The 25,071-nt window shown below is 43.1% G+C and overlaps 1 pseudogene; it reads right to left on the bottom strand.

Annotated features, from left to right (window-relative positions):
* Nucleotides 1-1,079: 1,079 nt before the first annotated feature.
* On the bottom strand, nucleotides 1,080-1,197 carry LOC124803928 (annotated as a pseudogene).
* Nucleotides 1,198-25,071: the final 23,874 nt, after the last annotated feature.

Raw genomic sequence — 25,071 nt, 5'->3', positions numbered from 1 at the left:
GGAAATGAAGGATGCCGAGATGGCAGGTCACGTAGGCTCTGTAAATACGGAAAGAGGTAGAGTCAGGGAAAGTAACAGTCCGATTTCGCGTCATAGAGCATTTGAATTGTGTCCGTCTAGTCCTGGCTACTTTAGTGTAAATGCGAAATTAGAATCCATCATTCGGTTTATACAAGAGACAGAAGAGAGACGGCAGGAAAGGGAATAAAAGAAGGATGAAGACCAAATGCAGGAGGTACTCATTAATAAAATTAGGGAAATTGCGAAGCGGCAGGACAAGGAGGGAAAGAGACAGGACTAAGTCAAGAAAGAAATTAAGGAAATTCAAAGGAGGGCTGATAAATGTGTCGAAAACGCATATCAGATCAGGAATGAAGTTATGAGTGTGAAGGCAAAGCTTGAAGACATAAAGAAAACACCGGACGAGACGCGAGACGTAGCGGTAGCATCCAAAAGTGAGGCTAGGACAACCAGGTTAGTGGCACGAGATGCACGAAAAAAATTCCCAAATTGAGCGAGATCTGACAGTGTTGGGAAAGGTCGAAGTGAGCGCAACCAAGAAGGCTATTTCTGCTCTTAAAAAACAGGAAGAGAGAGTACAGAGAGTAGTTGAGTTGACACAGGAAGAAACGTTGGACATCAAAGACGAGCAAACACCTCTCACTGCCCAGCAGAATAAGCTAGTGGATGAGATGGGACAAATGTGCGAACGCGTCTCTCGTGTAGATTCAGCCAGAAGCAACAGCAAAACATTGCTACATGACTCTGATTAACGAGAAAACAACAGCGTACAGGGATCGGTCATCCATGGAATCTCTGGGATACATGTACCAGAATTTCGAGAAAGTCCAAACACAAAAACCAAACCAAACTCCTCCCGAATAGGCCATGAAGGCCCAAAGCTACTGACCGGCCGCCGTGTCATCCTCAGCCCACAGGCGTCACTGGATGCGGGTAGGGTGGGACATATGGTCAGCACACCGCTCTCCCGGCCGTATGTCAGTTTCCGAGACCGGAGCCGCTACTTCTCAGTCAAGTAGCTCCTCAGTTTGCCTCAGAAGGGCTGAGTGCACCCCGCTTGCCAACAGCGCTCGGCAGACCGGATGGACACCCATCCAAGTGCTAGCCCAGCTCGACAGCGCTTAACTTCGGTGATCTGACGGGAACTGGTGTTACCACTGCGGCAAGGCCGTTGACAGAGAAAGTCCAGAGGTGCGAAATTACGAATATTTTTAATTAAAACATTTTCTCTCAATTCAAAATTTTTATATTTACAATGAGAACCACAGTTCATCACACCCCCAGCCATGGATTGCTCAGCATGATAGGGTACTACCCGACTCATGGCCACTAGTATACCAACTAGAATTTGTCTGTGGATGCCTGGAAGGTTCAGTAACAGAGCACATGCTTAGTGTTGCAGCAAACTGCCACAGTTACGGCGAATACAGCGAGGCTTTCCTAAATACCTACTGGTCGAAGGACACCCAAGAAAGGATTAAACAGGAGATAATGTTAAGAAAGGATTAGGAAACATCGGGGTGGCGCAATTTATCGAGACTCTCGTCAACAAGAATCGTTGTCTGGCCCAACCATATAGTGATAAGGGGACAATGCGACACTGGGATATGAAACTGTCATTTAAGTACCAGGAACTGCTCTCTGGCATATGTAACGACACAACAGAGTCATTCATGAGCGCTCTGCGAGAGTCAGGCTTTGTCAAGGAAGCCCAAACGCGAGGGACCGGAACTCGTAAGGTGCTTTGGTGGAATTAATGACGGGGAGGATAGAAATAGGAACAGGACAACAGAAAACCAATATCAAGGCGAAGGACTTAATAATGAACCCCAGTGGAATGTAGCCGGTCTGGAACTCAGGGCAAACGAGGAATAATGGAGGGATTGGCAGGCGAAGTCCACAACATGATCACCAGAATGACGTAATGGAAATCAGACCACCTAACCCCTCAAACAGAAACCGCAGCAGAAGTCTGCGCAGGAATTGGCATTCGGCCGTTGCGGCCTCGTTGTATCATTAAGTTAGTATTAAGAATGATTTGTTTCAATTCATTTATGTAATCACTTGGTATATTGTTCTTTATTTGTTTGCACTTACACTTTTTGGATGATTTATTATTATAATTAGAGAATGAGATCTTCTCCTCTGACATCTGATCCATGAGTTGGAGTTGGCGTTAGTAGTTTTTTGTCCACCATTTCTACTTTCATAATTTACCGCAAATTCGGGCCGCAGTGGTATACTCTAATGTTTCACAGAGAGGAACTAAATTTCGTGGATAGAAACGTGCCGAGTTCTCGACGGAAACTTATTGGTTTTATGATAAAACTGGTTGGTTTAACACTTGAGCATTTATCACGCAACAGCAAAGGTATGTGTAGGAACAATGTGACAATTACATTTATGGTTCAGCCACAATTCTTCTTGGAACGTGGTAATGGTTCGGTTTGTGCAGCTAATACCGAGCGCATTGCATGTGGGGTCTCTTCCACCATTATGGGCGAGGTGGTGGATCTTGGAGTAATCTGGATCATGCCACCAATATCGATAGTGGTTTCTTGCGAATTGTACTCCAGAGACGTGCTGACGTTCAAGCACGGTTTTTTCTCGCTGTGGTTGAATTATATTTTTCGCCAGTGGAGCGATGTGTTATCGTTGGTGGTTTTCGAGTGCGATTACACGTATGGATAAACTCCTATGTTGCGATATTTTTCGCTGGTAGTATTTCCTCGTCTGTGGTTGTCGCTTATGGATTATCGCCAGTAGTGCAATGATATTTGCCTGGTGATATTTCGATTTTGCAAACCATGTGGCGGTTTGTGCCATTTGGGCCTTCATCTGGCCGTGGATGCGCCATGAGACTGGTTGAATACAGCCGAGGCTGTGTAAAAATGCCACTTAACTGGAGTAGCATACATTTTAGATAACCTGTAGATATTTATTTCCCTTTTTTATTATTTCCAAGAATGTTTTATAGTGTTGTGTACATAGTTCCGCGTAGTCAGCGCGTACACAACTTTCCCACTAGAGCGCGCCCCACTAAGCACAACAGCGCAGGCGCAGCGCTCGTCCGTCTCAGGACTACGAGATGGCGCTGCCATAGAGACGGACCAAATTCTGCTTCCGCCGATCCCCGTATTAATATGTAACGCAGCCATTGAGATTGCTGCTAACGTAGAACCTTTTCTCCTCACGGATCACACTCGCGCAGTGACACATGAACGCGCGAGGTATTATAACGAGTGTACAGACCACTGATTAGTCAATCTGCATTTGTCTGCAACAGTCTGTACGAGTTCTACATTTGGCTGTACCAGTCTATAGTCAAGTTTCAGTCTGCACCCAATAAGATTGCCATATTCCTGTACATAGCCATGAAGATAAATGTGTAGACACTTTTGTCAAGTATCAGAGATATATGGGAGAATAAGATTAACATACCAGTACCAAAGGAACTTCAGATTGTCAATTGTAAATAGCATCCAGAACCAAGTTACGTAATTTTTATGCTTGTTATTATTTTAATAAATGTGTGTGAAAATTAATCAAGTTCTGTTTAAAGTTAGTAACCGTCAATCTGCTACTCTAAGCGTGCAAGTGCCGTTTCTATCGTCTGACTAACGGCAGAAGGTAAACACGCCACGATAAGACCACGAGACATATTGCTGACACTCGCCTACTTCGTTAGAGCGGCAAGTCAAATAATCTGATGGTGTGTGTACTGAAGGTCTTACAGTATGCACACCACATATAGGTACGTGGCAATAAATTTATTTAAATTAAATGCCGAGGAATGTTTATCATGCCTGATGGTGCGAAAGTGTTATCGTAACTTGTGAGTAAGTTCTGCTAGTTTACATCACACTAATGTGAAAAACTTAAAACAAAAGCTACTTAGCATGATGAGTCACTGCAAAATAAAACGGTTCATTGAAACTTGGACCGTATACAGAAGGAATAGTATAGCACGAAAGGTAACAGAAAGAACTGTCCCGTGAGATGAACAAACATGACGCTCTTGTTTCAAAGGCAATAATTATATTGAAGTCACCACAGTTTGTGATGGAGCACTGGACATTACGAAAAGTGGGACATGGTTCTTAGTAGGGGGAGAGATCGCCACGCATATTAACGCATGCTCTGAAACCTGCTCCCATGTTGACCACGAGGGTGGCAAGCAGGTCTTGTTGTAGGACGTTCCATTCCTCCAACAACGCAGTGACAAATGCTATACGGTCATTGGTGCTTATGGATGTGGTGACATCCATCTCCCCAATGTATCTCAAGCATGGTCAGTGGGATTTAAGAGAAGGGAACGGGCAGGACAGTTCACTTGCCGAATATCCTCTAGTTCCAAGAGCTCCTTCATCTGCGTTGTTCAATGCAGCTGCTCACTCTTATGCAGAAATACACTCCTGGAAATGGAAAAAAGAACACATTGACACCGGTGTGTCAGACCCACCATACTTGCTCCGGACACTGCGAGAGGGCTGTACAAGCAATGATCACACGCACCGCACAGCGGACACACGAGGAACCGCGGTGTTGGCCGTCGAATGGCGCTAGCTGCGCAGCATTTGTGCACCCCCGCCGTCAGTGTCAGCCAGTTTGCCGTGGCATACGGAGCTCCATCGCAGTCTTTAACACTGGTAGCATGCCGCGACAGCGTGGACGTGAACCGTATGTGCAGTTGACGGACTTTGAGCGAGGGCGTATAGTGGGCATGCGGGAGGCCGGGTGGACGTACCGCCGAATTGCTCAACACGTGGGGCGTGAGGTCTCCACAGTACATCGATGTTGTCGCCAGTGGTCGGCGGAAGGTGCACGTGCCCGTCGACCTGGGACCGGACCGCAGCGACGCACGGATGCACGCCAAGACCGTAGGATCCTACGCAGTGCCGTAGGGGACCGCACCGCCACTTCCCAGCAAATTAGGGACACTGTTGCTCCTGGGGTATCGGCGAGGACCATTCGCAACCGTCTCCATGAAGCTGGGCTACGGTCCCGCACACCGTTAGGCCGTCTTCCGCTCACGCCCCAACATCGTGCAGCCCGCCTCCAGTGGTGTCGCGACAGGCGTGAATGGAGGGACGAATGGAGACGTGTCGTCTTCAGTGATGAGAGTCGCTTCTGCCTTGGTGCCAATGATGGTCGTATGCGTGTTTGGCGCCGTGCAGGTGAGCACCACAATCAGGACTGCATATGACCGAGGCACACAGGGCCAACACCCGGCATCGTGGTGTGGGGAGCGATCTCCTACACTGGCCGTACACCACTGGTGATCGTCGAGGGGACACTGAATAGTGCACGGTACATCCAAACCGTCATCGAACCCATCGTTCTACCATTCCTAGACCGGCAAGGGAACTTGCTGTTCCAACAGGACAATGCACGTCCGCATGTATCCCGTGCCACCCAACGTGCTCTAGAAGGTGTAAGTCAACTACCCTGGCCAGCAAGATCTCCGGATCTGTCCCCCATTGAGCATGTTTGGGACTGGATGAAGCGTCGTCTCACGCGGTCTGCACGTCCAGCACGAACGCTGGTCCAACTGAGGCGCCAGGTGGAAATGGCATGGCAAGCCGTTCCACAGGACTACATCCAGCATCTCTACGATCGTCTCCATGGGAGAATAGCAGCCTGCATTGCTGCGAAAGGTGGATATACACTGTACTAGTGCCGACATTGTGCATGCTCTGTTGCCTGTGTCTATGTGCCTGTGGTTCTGTCAGTGTGATCATGTGATGTATCTGACCCCAGGAATGTGTCAATAAAGTTTCCCCTTCCTGGGACAATGAATTCACGGTGTTCTTATTTCAATTTCCAGGAGTGTATAAAATCTCTGTTGAATGCATCCCTGAACAGACACACATAGGGAAGGAGTACAGTGTCACAGTAATGTTAAGCGTTGAGTTTGCCGTATTAAAAGATCTGGAGGTCAGTACGTCCATGCAATATTATGCCTCGCCTCCAAACACTGGGCGCATTACGTGTTCCCACCTCTCGCCAAATGAGGCTCTGTCCAGCATTGGTTCTGTGCTATACTGTATCAGTTCTTTCGCTGTATGGTCCAAGTTTCAACGAGATATTTTGCTTAGCATGACACATCAGGCGAAAGTTATTTTCATCCTTAAGTTTTGCACACCGGGGTATATGATTAGGAAAATTGATTCACTGCCTCATGTAGGCTTGAATAGCAGCAGAACTTTCTTTCTCAGGTATTAAAGCCAAGTTTTGTGCCTGTTATAGAATATTTAATTTATTTTAGCCGTATTCCAGAGTTACCAGTTGATCTGCAACAGGGCCTTTGTTAAATTGTAATGTAACATTCTGTGGGACTCTGTGGAAATGAAACAGAGGAGCTAAGTCAAACTTCACGTGACCCCATAATATGCAGAATACTTATTGCTCACTCAGGAGCTCTAGCCGATTGAAATATTCATTTCCAGCCATTGGTCTCTTTAACGTTTCTACCGTCTGAATAATTTTGACTCATTGGGACCTCACGTATCGTGTTACGTATAGTGAACTACGAACGAGTGTGACGGAGTAGTGCAGCACAGTGTGCAACGGTTTTTCGCGTTCTCGTCAATACGGTAGCAGAACGTTTAAGTTCTACCACTGTAAAGACGGAAGATCCGCGATTCGGAATGTCAGAATTGTGTAGTAAGTAGCGGCAGGAACATCACCACAAAATCACGCAGCACTAACACTCCAAACCATCGACTCTCGGTGAGAGATTTTAACCGTGGTCAACCTAATGGTAAAGTATCGAACTATTTTTCTCCGAATCATACAGTTTGTGAGAAAAGCAGTGAGAATAATTACTTTTGGAAACCTTTCATCAGACAAAGCCTGTTATAACAATAAACCGTTTCGCTTAATAAAACGGCCGCCAGCCCAAATCGAGCACAGTGTCTACACAAAAAGATGAAGTCAATTTTCGACACTGAATAAATAACTACGTTCACTTACTACGTAATTTAAACACAACCACTTAATTTCCATTTACTACGGTCACTTGGCAGTAAGTACCATTAATTCCACTTTCGGTTACTTGTGGAATTTATCACTTTACTTCAGTAATTATTTAAAGAAGGCAAACATATGTTTCAACAAGGATACAAAAAAATATTAAACTTATAGCTATCATTCATATGACCAAAACTATTTTTTAACACGACTAAATTTCATTTCTTTAGGACTGTTATTTGTTAATGTTTTACTAACACCAATATCTGTCTGGCTTTCTTTGACATGGAGAAGCAACACGAACCATTACTGTTAAGATCGTTGCAGCTAAACAATTATGTTACTTTACTTTCAGAAATGCTATTGAAAACTTATCCTCGTCGTCACGCAAAGCGGTGGCCCTTGAACTGATACGTGCAAACTTTAGTATTTAATAATGATTTTCAGAATTTACTACCAAAACAGTACTATTGCCAGTAATTTACTATTATTCAAGTTTCAATAAGCATCAGGATACTCAGAATAAAGTCGTTTAGGTAAGGACCCTACTGAGGTAAATGAAATAGAAAAATTACGGTTAAACACAAAGGTACATTTAACACTTATATTCCACCGATTGAAGATGGATGGTTCATACTGTGATACAATTCTAAATAAAGCACTTTGCCTGTTACTGATGTCGAAGGTGGCGTGAGGCGGTGCTGCGTAGTAACATTGCGCAGGTACGGCTCTTGATGTACATAGCTCTGTCTTCCTCTTGGTGGCGACGATAAAATTGCAAATTTCTGAGCTATTAATTTATTGCCGTACAGCGCCAATCATGTAGAACACGTCCGAGGCCAAAACCCAGTCTTGCAGGTAAATTCGGGGCCTCTACTACTTGACCAACATAATGCGTGTCCACCACTTGCAGGGCAGCTACCGACTGTGTGAGCCACTTGCGCGCCAATTCTCACTCGCGCGCCCCTACCACCTTTTCCATTCCACCACAGAACGGAGTTCCGTTCTACCTATGATCCCTACACCTTTTCAATTTACACTTCTGCCTACAAAAACCCTAAGTATGAACCATCTACAATTGCATGACAGCATATACATACAAAATTGACATAATTAATTACAGTTGTACTTGAAATATTACATAATTATTTACAAAATATGTTTTAATACATTTATTCCACCTACGTCAAAGAGGTTATTTTAATCAGCAAACTACAGTTAACAAAAGCCTACTCTCGTTATACAGGGTCTTACAAAAAGGTACGGCCAAACTCTCAGGAAACATTCCTCACACACAAAGAAAGAAAATATGTTATGTGGATATGTGCCGGAAACGCTTACTTTCCGTGTTAGAGCTCATTTTATTACTTCTCTTCAAGTCACATTAATCATGGAATGGAAACACACAGCAACAGAACGTACCAGCGTGACTTCAAACACTTTGTTACAGGAAATGTTCAAAATGTCCTCCGTTTGCGAGGATACATGCATCCACCCTCCGTCGCATGGAATCCCTGATGCGCTGATGCAGCCCTGGAGAATGGCGTATTGTATCACAGCAGTCCACAATACGAGCACGAATAGTCTCTACATTTGGTACCGGAGTTGCGTAGACAAGAGCTTTCAAATGCCCCCATAAATGAAAGTCAAGAGGGTTTGAGGTCAGGAGAGCGCGGAGGCCATGGAATTGGTCCGCCTCTACCAATCGATCTGTCACCGAATCTGTTGTTGAGAAGCGTACGAACACTTCGACTGAAATGTGCAGGAGCTCCATCGTGCATGAACCACATGTTGTGTCGTACTTGTAAAGGCACATGTTCTAGCAGCACAGGTAGAGTATCCCGAATGAAATCATGATAACGTGCTTCACTGAGTGTAGGTGGAAGAACATGGAGCCCAATCAAGACATCACCAACAATGCCTGCCCAAACGTTCACAGAAATCTGTGTTGATGACGTGATTGCACAATTGCGTGCGGATTCTCGTCAGCCCACACATGTTGATTGTGAAAATTTACAATTTGATCACGTTGGAATTAAGCCTCATCCGTAAAGAGAACATTTGTACTGAAATGAGGATTGACACACTGTTGGATGAACCATTCGCAGAAGTGTACACGTGGAGGCCAATCAGCTACTGATACTGCCTGCACACGCTGTACATGGTACGGAAACAACTGGTTCTCCCGTAGCACTCTCCATACAGTGACGTGGTCAACGTTATCTCGTACAGCAGCAACCGACATTAGGGTTATCGTCATCTGCATGAAGAATTGCCTCGTCAATTGCAGGTGTCCTCGTCGTTCTAGGTCTACCCCAGTCGCGAGTCATAGGCTGGAATGTTCCGTGCTCCCTAAGAAGCCGATCAATTGCTTCGAACGTCTTCCTATCGGGACCCCTTCGTTCTGGAAATCTGTCTCGATACAAACGTATCGCGCCACGGCTATTGCCCCGTGCTAATCCATACATCAAATGGGCATCTGCCAACTCCGCATTTGTAAACATTGCACTGACTGCAAAACCACGTTCGTGATGAACACTAACCTGTTGATGCTACGTACTAATGTGCTTGATGCTAGCACTGTAGAGCAATGAGTCGCATGTCAATACAAGCAACCGAAGTCAACATTACCTTCCTTCAATTGGGCCAACTGGCGGTGAATCGAGGAAGTACAGTACATACTGACGAAACTAAAATGAGCTCTAACATGGAAATTAAGCGTTTCCGGACACATGTCCACATAACATTTTTTCTTTATTTGTGTGTGAGGAATGTTTCCTGAAAGTTTGGCCGTACCTTTTTGTAACACCCTGTAGTATTTGCTTACTTTTTCAAAATTATTACGGAGCAAAAAATTTTAAACTATACAGATTAATGGCAGTATTATATTTACAACAGCATTACAAGTGGTTAGCATACTGGACACGCATTCCGGACTTGGACGTTTCAGACACTAGTCTCGCCATCAGACTTGACTTTTCCACGGTTTCTCAGGGTTTAAAGCAAATTCCGTAGCGGTTCTTTCGCGAAGAGCACGTCCGGATCCTCTAGTAATATTCCCCCAATTCCGCCCCTCACCTCACGGTCGATGGGAAGTTAAGTATAATCTTCCTTCTTTCGGTCACGAACGCAAGCCTTTGTGAGGCATGTACAACTGGGTACAGTACGTAACGTTACGGGATGCTCGGTTTTGGGCCCTGCGTGAAAGCCGCGGCTTGGCAGCTAGTGGAGTGGTGTGGCCGGCGGCCGCTGGGGGCGCGCGGTGCCCGCTGTGGAGCAGAGCGGAGCGTACCGCGGCCTGCGGACAATTAGTCGGCGTTATTAGGGGCAGGTGATGGCGGGCCAAAGCCCCGGCGATGCCGTTTTCAGAGGATCCGCCGCATCGGACGCGTTACGGCAGCTGCCAATAACGCCGGCGGCCTTAATTGAGGTATTTCTGCTAAATGTCGGGGCTTAGCGCGCGCGTTTGACGGCCCGCTGCTGCCGCCATCAGCGGCCGGCCGACACTTTAACGCCGCGCCGGAATTATTGAAATATTTCCCACAGTGATGCGTCTGCTATTGAAACGCGAGTCCGCGCAAAAAGACGCACCAAATTGTTTGCGTGTGGCGCTCTCTCTCTCTCTCTCTCTCTCTCTCTCTCTCTGTAGGCCGGCCCGCTGGACACGGCCGACGCGGCAGGTGTTACTCGGCGAGAGCCCAAATATTGACGAGACCAATCGTTCGGCTCGCAGCAGGGAGGGAGGAGGGCGCAGCGGTGGTGGTGCGGTGGGTGTGGGTGGCAGGAGGGGGGTGGGGGGGGAGCGCATTTTGTGGCCGAAATGCGGCGGCAGCAGCGAAAAGCTTCGTAAAACACCGGCTCATTGACGGCCTGTCGTGACACGGCGGTGCGGAAGGAGACCTTTGGTGGCATCATGCGCGGTTTGCCGCGTTTTTGACACCCGGACACTTTTCAGGAGCCCTTTCCGATATGTCCAGCTTTTACGTCGCGATAGTGAAATCCAAGTATTATTGGCCGATCATGCCTGTTGCCTTATGACATGTTCACCAATTTGTATACATGTAAACATGTATACTCAAACTTGCTGGCAGATTAAAACTGTGTGCCGGACCGAGACTCGAACTCGGGACCTTTGCCTTTCGCGGGCAATTGCTCTATCAACTGAGCTACCCAAGCACGACTCACGCCCCGTCCTCACAGCTTTAATTCTGCCAGTACCTCGTCTCCTACCTTCCAAACTTCACAGAAGCTCTCCTGCGAACCTGAAATCTATTACCATGAAATAATACTTGTTATCGACAGAGCATTACATTTTTCTGCTTCTCCAGGCGAACTTCATGCCGAAATAGTCCACGGGTGTACTCCTGGATGTCAGTGCCAAATGGGCACAATATTTCGGCAAGCGATCACGTTGCCGTCATCAGCGGACCTAATGACGGCAACGTGTTCGTTTGCTGAAATATTGTGTCCGTTGAACTGTGACATCTGGCAATTCACCCGTGGACTTTTTCGACAACAGAGGATTACTTGATTCCATATTCCTAGATTTCCTGAAAGCTTTTGAGATTGAAACTTCCCGTCAGATTATAACTGTGTGTCAGCTCAGGACGTCCACCTAGGACGTTTGCTTCTCTCGGACAAGTGCTCTACTGTCTGAGTTATCCAAGCACAACTCACGACCCACCCTCACAGCTTTATATCTGCCATTATATGACATCCGTCTTCTCAGGCGTCTTCTGATTAAACTGCGGCTCCGTAATATATGATCTCAGCCATGCAGCTGGATTCATCTGCCGAGACCTAAGTTGCCCCCGCCATTCCCCAAGGAAGCATGAAGGGCACTTCACTGTTCTCGATTTGCAAAAAATGTTCAAATGTGTGTGAAATCTTATGGTACTTAACTGCTAAGGTCATCAGTCCCTAAGCTTACACACTACTTAACCTAAATTATCCTAAGGACAAACACACACAACCATGCCCGAGGGAGGACTCGAACCTCCGCCGGGACCCGCCGCACAGTCCACGACTGCAGCGCCTTAAACCGCTCGCTCGATTTGCAGGGTGTAACGATTCGATACCTATACACTTCGAAGAAACATGAAACGTGTCTTGAGTAACAAATGAAGGCAGGAATCGATGCCTGGAAACGGCATCCAAACAGCCACCTCTTCGCTTCCAACCATACCTCAGACATGACCGATGAGCAAGATGCGAAGGGAACATTCAGGTGAACTTCGTCATCTGTATATCTCTTTTCATGATCCGCTTACCCATTTCAGCACGGCTGAACGGATGATCTGACTCTCTCTCTCTCTCTCTCTCTCTCTCTCTCTCTCTCTCTCTCTCTCTCTCTGAGTTACATCATGCATTGTCTATATTGACTTCAGTCGCACTGATATCTTTGAAGTAACCGGAAACTATGTCGTGACAGGTTAACCTTTAGGCCGATTTTCTCGCAACTAACGTTCCAGTCTGCTTCCTGGATTGGGCTACATCTGACGGCGAGCGAGTAATTGTGGTCTCCTGAGTTGTCAAGTATTCTACAATGCAGTACTGCAGGTCGAGCTATTGCCTATATCTGATTCTTCACCTTTCTTTCAAGTTCAAACACTTGCTCAGTCGGGTATTTAACTTGAGAAAATTCTTAACAGTTTCTCCTTCTGCGAGTTTTAATGACCGTTGACACAACTCAGCGTTATACTAGGTGCCCTCGAGGATAGATTGTGGTGGAGATCATTTGCCATTGGGGCTTTCTCTTGATCAAAACGCGTGTGATTCGGAGATTATATTTATCGAGTGAATCGTGATCTTTGCGTATATGGAACGTGAGACAACAACGGTCATCGAATAACTTGATCACTGTGTGTGACAGAGTCAGTCTATTTTTCTTACGACACCTGGATCTATAGCCCTCCCTTTTTTTTCTTTATTTGGGACCTGTAGGATGTATAATGTCACAGTAGGACATTATGCAGAGAACTGGAGAACGGTTTACTGCTTGGTATATTCTTTTGGTATATAGGCTTATTACGGTTATATATCCTTCACCAGTGCATGACCCGACGCTGTAGATCGACACATGCCAACTTTGAGTAAATCATTATTGCTGTATTTGGTTGGTAGTTGTAATATCATTTTCGGCAACGTTTTAAAGCTGTTCGACGATTTCCTGTTGCACGTTTATTATAATAAGTTTTTTAGTGTCTGGCAGTTGTATAAATTTGAGGTTGACACCTAGTTGTTTATATAGTGTGGCTTTGGTAAATGTGGAGTAACTGCGGGAAAAGACAGCTGACAGAATAAGGAACCAATAAAGTCCTGAGGACGTACGACCCGAAACACGTTCCCAGAAAGGTACACCCAGTTCACGGAAGAGACAAAAGATATTTGTCAGTGACCCCGCTGTCAGCACTAGGCAGGGTGCCTGTCAGATGGTTTAACCAGAGGACTGCGTGGAGCATTTTCCATAACGGTTTCCGCTATCCATACCACCTACAACTCGTGCAGGCCATATTATTTGCGGAATTCTCTCAGCAACCGTGAGATTGGGATTTCTGTCATCCATACTATTCACAGATAACGTAGCTTTAGGAGGGACGGTATCGTCATCCTTCACAACACCCACCTGTGGGCTATACACACTGAAGGGTCACGGAAACTGGTACACCTGCCTAACATCGTGTAGGGCCCCCCGAGCACGCAGAAGTGCCGCAACACGACTTGGCATGGACTCGATTAATATGTGAATTAGTCCTGGAGGCAACTGACGTCATGACTCCTGCAGGGCTGTCCATAAATCCGTAAGAGTACGAGGGGGTGGAGATCTCTTCTGAATAGCACGTTGCAAGGCGTACCAGATATGCTCAATAATGTTCATGTCCGGGGCGTTTGGTGGCCAGTGGAAGCATTTAAACTCAGAAGAGTGTTCCTGGAACAACTCTATAGCAATTCTGGACGTGTGGGACGTCGCATTATCCTGCTGCTATTGCCCAAGACCGTCGGAATGCACAATGGACACGAATGGACGCAAGTGATCAGACAGGATGCTTACGTACTTATCACCTGTCAGCGTCGTATCTAGACGTATCAGGGGTCTCATATCACTCCAACTGCACACGCCACACATCATTAAACAGCCTCAAGCAGCTTGAAGAGTCCCCTGATGGCATGCAGGTTCCTTGGATTCATGAGGTTGTCTCCATACTCGTACACGTCCATCCGCTCCGTACTATTTGAAACGAGACTCGTCCGACCAGGCAACATGTTTCCAGTCATCAACAGTCCATTGTTGGTGTTGATGGGCGCAGGCGACGCGTAAAGCTTTATTACCTGCAGTCATCAAGTGTACAACACCGGGCATTCAGGTCCGAAAGCCCGTATCGATGACGTGTCGTTTATTGGTTAGCAGGCTGACACTTGTTGATGGCCTAGCATTGAAATTTGCAGCACTTTGCGGAAAGGTACCACTTCTGTCACGTTGGAAGATTCTCTTCAGTAGCCGTTGGTCCCGTTCTTGCAGGATCTTTTTCCGGCTGCAGCGATGTCGGAGATTTTATGTTTCAGCGGTTTCCTGATATTCACAGTACATTTGTGAAACGTTCGTACAGGAAAATCCTCACTCCATCGATACCTCGGAGATGCTGTGCCCCATGGCTCGTCCGCCGAGTATAACACCACTTTCAGACTCACTTACATCTAGATAACCTACCATTGTAGCAGCAGTAAGTGATGTAACAACTGCGCCAGACACTTGTTGTCTCATATAGGCGTTGCCGACCGCACTTCCATATTTTGTCTGTTAAGATATCTCTGTATTTGAATACTCATGCCTGTACCAATTTCTTTGGTCCTCCAATGTAGAATCTACATTATAATATAAAATTCTTGAGGCTAAGAAGGTTGTGTCGACGAATCACCGTAGTTTCAGAAATCATCGATCGAGCGAAACTCAGATTTCCCTTTCCTCACGTGATATATTGAGAACTATGGATGAAGGGGACACCCAGGTTCCATATCTCTAGATTTCCGGAAAGCATTTGACACAGTGATCCACTGCAGGCTGTTAACGAATGTACGGCCATACGGAATAAGTTCACGGATACGTGAGTGGCTCAAAGACATTCTGAATAATAGAACACAGTATGTTCTCCTCGACAGCAAGCGTATCGTCAGGAGTGTTTCAGGGAAGTGTGATAGCACAGCTGTTGTTCTCTATAAACATCAATGATTTGGCGGACAGGATGGGTAGCAATCTGCGATTGTTTGCTGATTATGCCGTGGTGTTCGGTAAGGTGTCGAAGTTGAGTGACTGTAGGAAGATACAAGATCAAATGGTTCAAATGGCTCTGAGCACCATGGGACTTAACATCTGACGTCATCAGTCCCCTAGAAGTTAGAACTACTTAAACCTAACTAACCTAAGGACATCACAAACTTCCATGCCCGAGGCAGGATTCGAACCTGCGACCGAAGCGGTCACGTGGTTCCAGACTGAAGCGCCTAGAACCGCACAGCCACATCGGACGGCCCAGTGTTTGGTATCCGTAACAGATCGGATTGAAGGAAGACATGGAAGCATTACAGAGGAGGACTGCTAGATTTGTTACCGGTAGGTTCGAATAACACGTAAGTGTTACGGACATTGTAATATTAGTAATTTTCGCCTCACAAACATTAATATACTCTCAATAGTAAACGCCTGATGGCCTAAAGTTATCGAACAATTGTAAAGTAAAAGAAATGAACCATCGCATAGCAGCGACAGAATCTATCATTCTTTATCTTTGCCGTTCTTGCGCGGTGCCAGTAAATCTCTATGTACATGTATCGATTAATGGTATAAAAAAGAATTCTGTTGTTTTCAAGACAAATGAGGCTTTTGGCGCCTCACCTTTTACTGTTTGTATTCCATGAGAGGCGGACGCGGACGTGCTGCGTTCCGCAACTGTATTTTATATGTTATGTGAAAATATTGAGTGAATATGCTAATTGTTATTTTTTCCAATCAGAAAACATGTAGTTTCTTGTAACTGATATCAAACAGACAGCGTCAGGAGGACATTTTGACTGTTATGTATAAAGTATTTAACCACAATGGTCATCTATTGTAATTTAATATGAAAAGGTACGTAGCATTAAAAAAAACGTGTGTGAAAGATAAGTGTGCTTATTTTCGTAAATTAATCTTGATGATTCCATCTCCTTATTTAACTGAATGATAATTATTGTTTGTGTTACTTCATCATCAGAAATTACGATCACGCTGATGGGCCGAACGCAGCATGAGGCAGAAGGAACATTATCGTTTTCCTATTATTTCTGAACCAATTTTTTTTAATTGTGTAGTGTTGCATTTCTTTTAAAGTCTATAAATCTTCTGGTCCCTTAGTGTTGTTCCGGGTATGACTGTATAGCGACTATAAAAATGCACAGAAATGATAATGTTTCTTCCGAGCGATCTCAAATATATATATATCAATATGCTGCTCTTATTCAGGTATTTAATGGTCAACGTATGTTATTATAATAGCGTAATAAATCCCTGATTCTGTTGCGAAGTGGCCCACCACAAATATTTACTTCTTCGACATCTAAAAAAAAAAGTAACAATTCTTTTTATTTTCGTCCCCCAAGAGCAACGCTACACTTGCCGCCCGAACAGGGACTTGATCAAAAATCATTTCATGTATGTGTTTAAAAATTTTTCAGTGCTTGTTCTAGTAATTGTTTCATTTTTTCGTGTGGATGCAATTCAACCGAGAAAGAGAAGTGGAAAAACCTTTTAATTAATTCAGAAGAACGATTGATGAAATTACCAAAAAACGCGAGTATTCATTCGTATCACCATCAAGACAGCCATAGTAAGTCAAATTTTTATACGCAGTAGCCAAGCTTTCGTAGTGACGTTGCATCTTTGGAGTTGACCAGAACGTAAACCTGTCTTTCCTTGCCTTGAAACAGCATTATTTCAATTTGTCCATAGTCCATTCTTATGTAGTTAAATTCAGTGAAAGTGTACCATTGTTGTCAGTGCATAAAAAAATTATGATATGGCGGATAACTACGCTCAAAACTGGTAAAACGTGTGAAATTTCATTCGTTTGTAATTATTAGGAACCATATTGTCTTCTTTGCGTACATGAACGTCAGTTGTTACCCAAAGTTAAAATTTCATCTTAGGTCCCAGTAAGCCATAGCACTACGTCACAGACAAACGACTAACGGCAGTGACAAACAATATCTGTAGCATTTTGACGCTTGACAAATAATTCATGAACATGGCTGACGGTAAACAGCGGACACATACAAAACCCTACGACAGCGGTGATGCGAATGGACCTCACTATCCATTACGATCACGCGCGATAGGTACACGAGCGGAGGCAGAAGCAGCCTCGACCGAAGTTTTAGAAGCCTGTCCTAGTGTGCAAACTATTCCCGCTTTTGAAAAAAATGACTTGGCCGCAATGATCGAAGCAATAATGGAACGCAAGTTCGAAAGTCAAAGACAGAGAGAAGCGCCAAGACAAGGACGTGAAAAGCAGGAAAAATTAGATGAAAAGGCCCGCGAAGAAAAAGAGAAGGCCGAAAGACGGCATAATAAAAAATCAGGTCCTTACAAATCTGTGCAACTCAGTAAAAGCGGACATAAATTCAGTAAAAACAGAAATAAATTCAGTAAAAACAGAAATAAATGCGGTAAAAACAGACATAAATTCAGTAAAAACAGACATAAATTCGGTAAAAACAGATCTGCAAACGGAGATAAATGACCTAAATACACGGTTAAATTCGGTAAAGGCCGAACTAAAGGCAGACATAACAGCTGATTTAAATACCCTGTTGGGTAATGTCCAAAGTCAAATCAGCAGTCAGATCACGACCATGAGGCTAGAAATTGACACACAAGTAGAGTCAAAAATAGAGGATATTTCAAAACGGTTAGATAAAAAAATCGAAGCAGCCAAAGGAGAAATAAATTCAAAAGTGATGGAATATCAAAAACAAGCTGCGACCTTAAAAGAAGATTATACTGCAATCTCTGATGAGGTCAAATGAGTTAAAACCGCAGTAGACACGATCGAGAATGTTGTTGATGATCTTTCCAAACAGATTGAGACTCTTAATGTAGAGGATCAAATAAAGAATACTGTTACGGCACATGCTGAAGCATTGTCCGACCACTACCAAGAGTGGATTAAAAACCAAAACGGATTCATAGAAAACAAGGTCAAGAACGAACTCAGGGAAACGGTCAAAAACGTGACCTTTGAAATATTGGCAGCCCCTGGAAAAACAGGAGACACGGTGATGTCAGAATTAGGCCAGATAAGACGAACGTTAGCTCAAGATTTACCTGAATGGCGTCAACAGATAGTTGATGAAGTTCGTACACTAAAATGTCAAGTTGAAAATTCCCCACCTCCCGTGTCAGGAGACTGGAATAATTCACCACGAAGTAATGAACAACAGCAGGTACATTACCGTTCACCATTTGATAACGCTCAAACTCATAGTTCTATAGAAGCACAATTTAACCAGAGTACCAGCCCACCCACTTTTGTCAGTTTGATGCAGGAGGAAAGCGTGATCAAACATCGTGTTTTTCCGACCTTTCACCCACAGAAAAGAGAAATTCATCCTATAGTGTTCCTCCGAAATTTTTCAGGAATTTTCCCGAATAGCTGGAGTGACCGCCAGCGAATTCAATTCGTTAGTGGATTTATCGTAGGCGATGCTGCCTTATGGGGAACCGAAATGGTCGACTCTTGTAAAAGTTACAAAGAGTTTGAACAGATGTTTTTAGCTAAATTCTGGAGTTCTGGTGTGCAGCAGCGCCTGAGAAAAGAGGTTTACAACGCCGAAGTGTTTAACAGTAAGCGCGGTAGTTTGAGAAGATATTTTGAAAAGTATTTAGCGAAAATCAAGTTCTGGAATTCGCCGATCACCGCCAAAGACGTTATTATGATTCTAAAAACTAAGCTACCGATTGCGATCAGAGAAAAGTTAGTAAACGAGTCTGAGGACGATACGGACACTTTCCTATCTGTGTTAGACTCGTTAGATCTGATTTACGAGGACGCTAGAGTTGATGTTGGCAACGCCCACTTCAGTGCAGGCGGCCAGCACAATACAGAATACGCAGGCAACAATGGTGGCCGAGCGAAAGCGCGTCACAGCGACAGCCAGTACCAACCCCACAACGGTTTCAAAAATAAACACACTACGTGCTCCAACAGCAAATACAAAAATAAGTACAATAACGGCCAGAGATACAATCCAATATATAATTCGTCACCACATCAGTACGAAAATGCACATTATAACACACAGCCCCAGCAATATTGAAACACGCAACCGATCAACGGTAATTATCAAAACGATCAGTCTTACGATTCAAATCGTCAGTGGAAAAGAAATAAATGGCATAATCAAGGTGGAGACCAATGCATACCTTTCAGTAACGGTTACAATCAACACAAGCCACAGCAAAATACCTTTCAGCCGCAAAATATACACTTCACGCAACATGCGAATGGACCTTCGGGAAGTCTGAAGCCTAAACGCCCGCATAATACGCAAATCTATTATGCGCAAGCGAATACGCCGGGACAACAAGATCCATTTCCAACCGAGTTCGTACCACAAAACCAACACCAGTTCCAGACGGAAGAAACATTAAGAAATATAAATCAGCAGGAAAGTAAGCGTCGAGCGGAAAATTAAAAGCAGCACCTTTGAGCCTCCTAGAGGATGCTGCAGGTTTTAATGGGGGCACCCTGTCCCTTAGTCCACACGAAATTAAAGCAATTAGGTATGACAAAGAGACAAACTTACGGGATGATCTAGTAGCAGACATTGAGACGAAAGACAATGATGACGTATGGGACGAACAAGTTCAAGCTTCCATAAGAGTATCAATTGCCAACATACCAGTAACATCCATTGTAGATACAGGAGCTAATATAAATGTCTTATCTTTATTTAAGTAAATATCCTCTGTATGCAAAGTTTTATCGCTTCCAAATCAAGGTTGCACCGTATCGGGAGCAATTGGCCCACTAACACAACGTGTAAATCTTCAGACTCAGCTTCAAATCCAGATAGAGTCTATTTCAGTAACGTGCATTTTTCTTATTGTTAAAAACCTATGAGTGCCATGTATCCTGAGTATGGAATTCTTGAGGCAGACGAAAGCTAAAATTGACATCGAGTGTGGAATCTGTACTCTAGTAGCGAGCCAGCAACAAGTAACTGTAAATTTGTTAAGAAGTAAGGTGAAGACAAACTTTGGGGTGCTTCAAATAGCAGTACGACCATGGACTAAAAGACAACAGTACAGTCAGACAGAAGACATGACAGATCTTGAAAGTGTTAATGACGATAAGTATAAAGACCTAATTCCCGGACAGAATGAATTATACGGTAAAGCTAGTGAGTCCATTGAATTATCCAAACAACAGAAGAATGAGCTTTACAATTTGTTAACAGATTACGTTCAAGTATTTTCTAAGAAACCTGGACTAATAAAAGGCTTTGAATATGGAATGGATGTCCTGCCCCATTCAACCTACTGTAGAACAAGCTATTCCATTCCATATGCGAGACGCGAAGCTGTCAAGTGCGAGATCAGGAAAATGTTACGCTGGAATGTGATAGAAGTATCTCATTCACCTTATTCGAGTCCTTTATTGTCTGTACTAAAATCAGATGGTAGCGTAAGGCTAGTCTTAGATGCAAGATTATCTCATATCATTGACAACGTATGCTAACCTCCGAAAAAAGGCATTTGATAAGAAGGTAAACAGAGTTATAGATTCCAAAAAAGGAGAAAAGGTATTAGTCAGGACTCACTTTAAACCATCCCTGTTGTTAAAGAAGAATCGTAAGTGGCAACACAATTATGAAGGTCCCTTTGTGATAATGAGGAAACCACACATTGGTAGCTATTTGTTATCTAACCCTGCCACGAATAAAATCAAAGGATTGTTCCACCATCATGATTTAAGAAAATTTTATAACGCCAGGAACTAAGTTAATTTAAGCTATAAGAAAATTCTAAGGTATTGGAAATCAGGATTAACCAATGAGTAACAAGAACGGAACTGAACTGACTACGGACGTTAACCGGTGCTAAAAGGAAACCTTATGTATTAAAACAACGCGTCTGGAAAATAAAATACAGAATAAGTTGTAGACAAGTATTTACATGAATAATCTTTATGTAAACAGGAGGACATGTCCTAGAGGCGATTTTCAATTTTAGTTATAAGTTAGTATGTAAGAAAAATGATGTACTCGAGAGGTATTAATTAGCCCCGAGGTACTAAAATGAGGAAAGAGGAAGGAGCGAATAATGCACTTCTCTCACTAAATAGTAATTTGAGAATGAGCAGGAAGGAGCGAATAATGCACTTCTCTCACTAAATAGTAATATGAAAATGATGATTATATGTGCTTAGTATTAGTAAGTGAAATTTAATCGAGGACAAATTAATGACCTGTTTTAAAAGGGAATACTTAAACGTCCAGACATAAGAGGAAAGTTGTGTGAAAAGATTCGATTCCATGAGGTTATTCCCTGTTTTCAAATGTGGCGTAAATAAGGCACCACCTGTTAGCGCAGAACAGTCGGTAGATTTAACTTGTAAGTTCCAGCACAGTGCTGTGTCAGCGATGAAATAACATCTCTTTGAAGTAAACGGATATCTAGGATTAAGCATGAACAGATGGATAACGCTGTGCAATTGTTCTAAAAAGGCCTGACGTTAACCTTAAGTAAAAGCGTGATGGAACAAAAAGGAAGTTTATTATATAACGCAAAGTAAGATGAGTCCAGACTATAAACAAGCTGAGTAAAAGAACATATGAGTAACATGGTTTATTATGGCAACTTCACGGTACTATTGAGCATTAGCAATACTGCAAATTCACAAGCTAGCAGCAAATAGAATAAGGATCTCGCCCAAGCTTCACAGGTCGCGACAGCAGCAAACAACAACATTCTAGTGAGAGGTTTATATATACAAATGATAATTAATACCCAAATGCGTAATGCATAAACTCGACTTAGTCTAAGAAATGAGCAAAGAGTAGTAAGCAAGTTGCAGCAAGATACATATTAGATATACATGCTTGAAGTGATAGATTTTATTTTAAGTGCGCACTGCAATATTTATTGTTTTCTCTGTGATTATGTGATTATTGAATCCCTTTCCTAAGTGCAAATCCTTTAAGATCCTTGATCCTATCCACTCCTCAGGATCAACTTGTAAACATGCACGTGTGCTTGGGAAGTGAGGTACTACATATAAAAATGAGTAGGTTCGCGACGCGCATATTGCTTTTGTAATGCGCAATGTAAATTAAATTTTCGACCTGGTTCAGGAGTAATTTAAATTCTGTCGACGATCCGCGAGTAGGCCCGCTTTTCCCACCTTTTCTTTTTCGACTGTTTGTATTTCTACACGAAATTCAGAGGCGGAATTGCTATTTTCAGATCTGTCCTCGAACTTTCTTTAAAGACAAGCACATACGAGAAAAACTTTTGACATAAATGAAGCTCCCCTCACAAGTCACTAAATAAGACGAGCACTAAAAAAAATTATTGGGCCTACAAAATGAATAAGCAAGCGTGATAAAGATTACTATGAATGAAATTAATTTGTAAAGGAGATTGGAATGGATTTGGTCAAAGAAAAAGGACTTATAATAGCCTACCTGTGACCGTAGGCATAAATAAAAAAAAAGACTAATTAAGAAACAATTGTTTTGATTCAAAGAGGTCAATTAGATTATCTATCGATTTAAACGAACTCTTATAAATATTAGTATGTAAATCAACTTGTAAACACCGTGTGATGTTATGAAGCGAGAATTTCTTTTAATACACCGTTCACGCAGACGCTCACCACAGTGCAAGTGAAGTTTTAAAGTTCGACGATTTTCAGTGGCAGTATTCTACTGCACCATATGTGTGAAAAATTCGTTGATGTGTGCAGTGTGTAATAATCAGTGTCATTCCACACATGCAGTTGCAGCGGTAGCTACCACTTCCCTGTGAATCCGTAACTCGATAGTGGACAGGAAGTGATGGGAGGCAGTTTCGGTGGCAGAAACTCCCTCCAGCAATCTAAAAAGCACAAAGCCACGATCCGCCGAACAAAAGCGACGCACGGCACCTCAAGCGCGAAATCAACGCTCTGCAAGAAAGCTCCGGTCACGTGTGCGCGCACAGACTGAATTTCAAGATTGCTCGCAACAGTGGAGGCGGACAGCCACCACGTGACGAAATAATGTAAACGTTCAACCGCCAACACAGTTGCTGTGCGGTACATTCTGTAGCAAAAACATTCACACCCAGTACTGAAAACATTTTGTATGTATCATAAACCTTCCGAGAGACTCTAAGATAGAGAAGTTATCGTAATTGTTATAATGACTGATTGTACACAGAGACAAGTCACAAGGTCACCTCTGAACACTTTTGAAATGTAAACTTTAATGAGAGGTCACGATATGAATGAAAATAAGCGCACGAAAATACGTCAAAGGATCCGATCCTTCCTATATCCCATCCCACATGTATATAAAATTAGTTTTGTAAGCTATTCTAATATAAGATATTTTATCTGTTTCATATGTGAAATAATTCGGAGAGCCACACTCGAGCCCTGAAAGTGAAAGATATGGACTTCCTTGTCGAAGCCATCACCAGTGCCCGCTCTACAATCCAAGTCTATCACAAATAGTGTATGTGCGACGAAAATAAATGTATAATTAAGTGCGACAACGGACAACGCAATCAATCGACAAGACGATGACAATATAATGAATACTGTCAAAACAGAAAGTTGTGTACCAGTTGTGATAGTCAAATTACTTTTGCAACGATGAAATATGAAGTGTGACTCTATTTCCTTATAAATTTTGTAAATATATGTACTTATAGCCTTAATTTTAAGAATCATCAAAAAAGACTGAATCCATGCAAACACTAACACAAAAACAGAACAAATTCACAATGATCCACCGTCAGTAATTACAAATTGAAATGTTAATTCTTTTATTATGGAATGAATATGAAATGAAACTTTTAATAACCTGTATGTTACAGCCGAAAATTACAAATATTCCAATGGGCATAAGGATGAAAGTAATACCTTCGGTATTCCTTCCCTCCTCATGGGAGGCAGTGTATTATTAGTAATTTTCGCCTCACAGACATTAATATACGCTCAATAGTAAACGCCTGATGGCCTAAAGTTATCGAACAATTGTAAAGTAAAAGAAATGAACCATCGCATAGCAGCGACAGAATCTATCATTCTTTATCTTTGCCGTTCTTGCGCCGTGCCAGTAAATCTCTATGTACATGTATCGATTAATGGTATAAAAAAGAATTCTGTTGTTTTCAAGACAAATGAGGCTTTTGGCGCCTCACCTTTTGTATTCCATGAGAGGCGGACGCGGACGTGCTGCGTTCCGCAACTGTATTTTATATTTTATGTGAAAATATTGAGTGAATATGCTAATTTTTATTTTTTCCAATCAGAAAACATGTAGTTTCTTGTAACTGATATCAAACAGACAGCGTCAGGAGGACATTTTGACTGTTATGTATAAAGTATTTAACCACAATGGTCATCTATTGTAATTTAATATGAAAAGGTACGTAGCATTAAAAAAAACGTGTGTGAAAGATAAGTGTGCTTATTTTCGTAAATTAATCTTGATGATTCCATCTCCTTATTTAACTGAATGATAATTATTGTTTGTGTTACTTCATCATCAGAAATTACGATCACGCTGATGGGCCGAACGCAGCATGAGGCAGAAGGAACATTATCGTTTTCCTATTTCTTTTAAAGTCTATAAATCTTCTGGTCCCTTAGTGTTGTTCCGGGTATGACTGTATCGCGACTATAAAAATGCACAGAAATGATAATGTTTCTTCCGAGCGATCTCACATATATATATCAATATGCTGCTCTTATTCAGGTATTTAATGGTCAACGTATGTTATTATAATAGCGTAATAAATCCCTGATTCTGTTGCGAAGTGGCCCACCAAAAATA

Source organism: Schistocerca piceifrons, chromosome 6, assembly GCF_021461385.2.
Source record: "Schistocerca piceifrons isolate TAMUIC-IGC-003096 chromosome 6, iqSchPice1.1, whole genome shotgun sequence".
In the NCBI taxonomy this organism is placed as follows: Eukaryota; Metazoa; Arthropoda; class Insecta; order Orthoptera; family Acrididae; genus Schistocerca; species Schistocerca piceifrons.
Note: the sequence above shows the minus strand (reverse complement) of the source record. Positions and strands in the feature narration are given on the sequence as shown.